Here is a 3,065-nt window from a genome sequence, read left to right as displayed (position 1 = left end):
TATTCCAAAACTCCAAGAGTTTGGAGTTTACGGCCTAAACAAAGGTGTTTACGGCCGTAAACCCTAAAAGGGGGTATAAATATGACACTTAGTCATATTTTACCATTTTTCACATTTTCAAGGTCCAAATCTCAATTCTCTCTCAAGTATCATCCAACATTTTTTCAAGATCTTCAACTTGTAAGTGTTTCTTACCCTAATAAGTTGATATATACCTTAATCTAGTGATCTAACATGATTCCATCCGTGAAATCATTCCAAAAGTGTAGATCTTCAAGTTTCACCAAGAAAACCAAGAACACACACTAGTGTTCTTGGACTTTTAGCACCTTTTCAAGCTTCTACCTAGTAAGTACTTCTATCCTAGAGTATTATAGAGCTTGTTACACTTCTAAACATCAAGAAAACACCCAAGAAACCAAGGATCAAAGGTGTTTACGGTCCAAGATGTTCTTGGACCGTAAACCCCAAAAAGGGTGCCAAAGTGTGCCCTAGTCCCTTCTAAGCCTTGGAAACTAGCCTAGATCCCTTCTGTGATGTGCTTAGTACTTGAAAACATCACAAGACCATAAACCATTTGGGTTTACGGCCGTAAACCCAAAGGGAAATGGTCCAAGAACCGTAAACTCCTAAAAGGAGTGAAATGGTGCCCTAATCTCTTCCTAAGGCTTAAACATGAAGTAGGAATGCTTCTTGTGATCTTTAAGGCTTCAAAACACAAAATGGTCAAAGAAACATGAGTTTACAGCCGTAAACTCATGGGTTTACAACCGTAAACTCAATGAGTTATGGTCACAAAACCGTAAACTCCAATAAAGGGTCCCCTTGAACCCTAACCTCAATAGCAATGTCCTACAACACTTAGAACTTATAACACATATATAAGGTGTTTTCCATGTCCTAGGATGTCTTAACTTTGTTAATTAGTTGTTTTATGACTAATTGGATACATATATGTATTATTATATGTTAACTAGGATCCTTGTGTGTGTTCAAGTCTTCACTTGACACTTAGCATCCTATACATTCCGTTCATCCAAACCACTCACTACAGGTGAGTTCATACCCCTTAATTAACCTTTTAAATGTTTTTAAATGCTTTTATGGGGCGGGGGGATACAAGTTGAACTATTATAGTTATTATATCAATCACATGTGATTAATAACTACCAAACAAGTGGATTTTCTGACTTTTCAAACTGTGTTATCAAACTGTTTAACAAACTCTTGTACATATCAAATACTTTTATTAAACTCTTTTAACTTATATTTTGAGTATCTATATGGATATAATTATATAAGTAGGATTGAAAGAACTTAGGACTGATAGCTCACCTTACTTCCTGTTCCTTGTTTGGTTGTGGACTTAGGGTATTCGGGTTATTTGTCCGAAGGTCGTTTGAATCCTAGTTATATATCATGTATATGTGTATAAATATAAAAGGTTACTTCTTTCATTCAGCTCAATGCCTTTGGGTAGCAAAGGTATACAAACATGTTCATATACACAAACAACATTACTAGTAAACTATAATATGTATAGTTTAGGAAGATACTATTACTAGAACAATGAATCATACAATGAGTCAGTTCATTCATGAGTAATAGATAGTGATGAGAAACAAACATAATACATAGTGATGAGAAACAAACATAATACATAGTGATGAGAAACAAACATAATACATAGTGATGAGAAACAAAACATACAGGCTAGACAGAAAAAAGAACACACAATACAGCTAGCACATACATATACATATACATATACATTACTTACAGTTATGTGAGCCACTTAACGGGGGCATGGCACTACCTGTCATGACCCGTTTTGTATCCAGAATCTCCTTAAGTGGAGAGCGTAAGAGTTTGTGTATAGATCTATACTGGATTGACTATCCTACACCTTGCTGCTCGCTACAATGGGACTTGCAAGTCTACGGGTGCCAAACGTCATTTCTTACGACGTCTTACATCGTCGTTTTTCTATAGAGTCGGTAGCAGGATACAGGCCGATCACATGGTACTTTAAATAACGATTGGTTTAAAGTAATTAGTACAACAGTAGTTACTTAATACAACACTACAGTACTATTTCATTTTCCCTTTACATTTACTTTGTGATGTTCACACAATAAACAATAATGTAAAAACTATATTTTTGGTTAATGATAGTCAGATTTGGGAAAATACACACTCTTTCAAGAGACACACACACAGATACTAGATGCCTTGGTAGAAGGCTACTTTTAGTAGGAAACATAGGGTTTTCTAGGAGAGTTCAAACAATTACAAACTTTTACAAAACTTATACATTACAAGACTTACAAACACTTTCATAACAATTACATACACTAATATACTTATGATCTCACCAGCTTTAAAGCTGATAAACTCTTTCAAAATAACTTGTAATCTCAGGTCGCCAGTAGACAGGTACCGGAGCCAGGTTTTTGAGAAGATGGAGCTCGTTGAAGACTCATCTTTTATTTTGATGTATATTTTTGGTGTCTATAAAACTTGACAGAACACACCTGTATTAAATTATATTATTAATGCAATGGATGATGTTGTTGCTTGTTTACTACTTTGCATTGTTGTGATACTGTACATGACGTCCTCCACCCCCGAACGTTTCCGCCGTTCCGGTTTTGGGGTGTGACAGATTGGTATCAGAGCATTGTTTATAGTGAATCGAGTGTATCAACCCATAAAAGATATACGAACTATAAACACAGCGGGATTAAAATACTCCGATAAAGAGTTTATACTTTTAAATAATAAAATATTTAACCAAGTATACATACCTGCATTCATACTAAAATCAGTGTCACTAGGACAGAACAAAAGTATTACGATTGTTGGGTAGCACAAGTAGACTTAGAGACATATGGTCAACCCTGGGAAGATGTAGCCTGATCAACTACATTATCCGAGGAGTGATTAGCATGTGCCTAAGTATGGTTGTGAGGTTGCAACAAGTCTAAAAACTTACCAACACTACTACAATGAGAACAGTAGAACAGAACATAAACTTAAAATACTATAGGAGTGTTTTGTGTTAC

The sequence above is a fragment of the Lactuca virosa genome, chromosome 3 (genome assembly GCF_052849685.1).
Source record: "Lactuca virosa cultivar CGN04683 chromosome 3, Lactuca_virosa_CGN04683_v6, whole genome shotgun sequence".
Lineage (NCBI taxonomy): Eukaryota > Viridiplantae > Streptophyta > Magnoliopsida > Asterales > Asteraceae > Lactuca > Lactuca virosa.
This window is presented reverse-complemented; position numbering follows the sequence as displayed.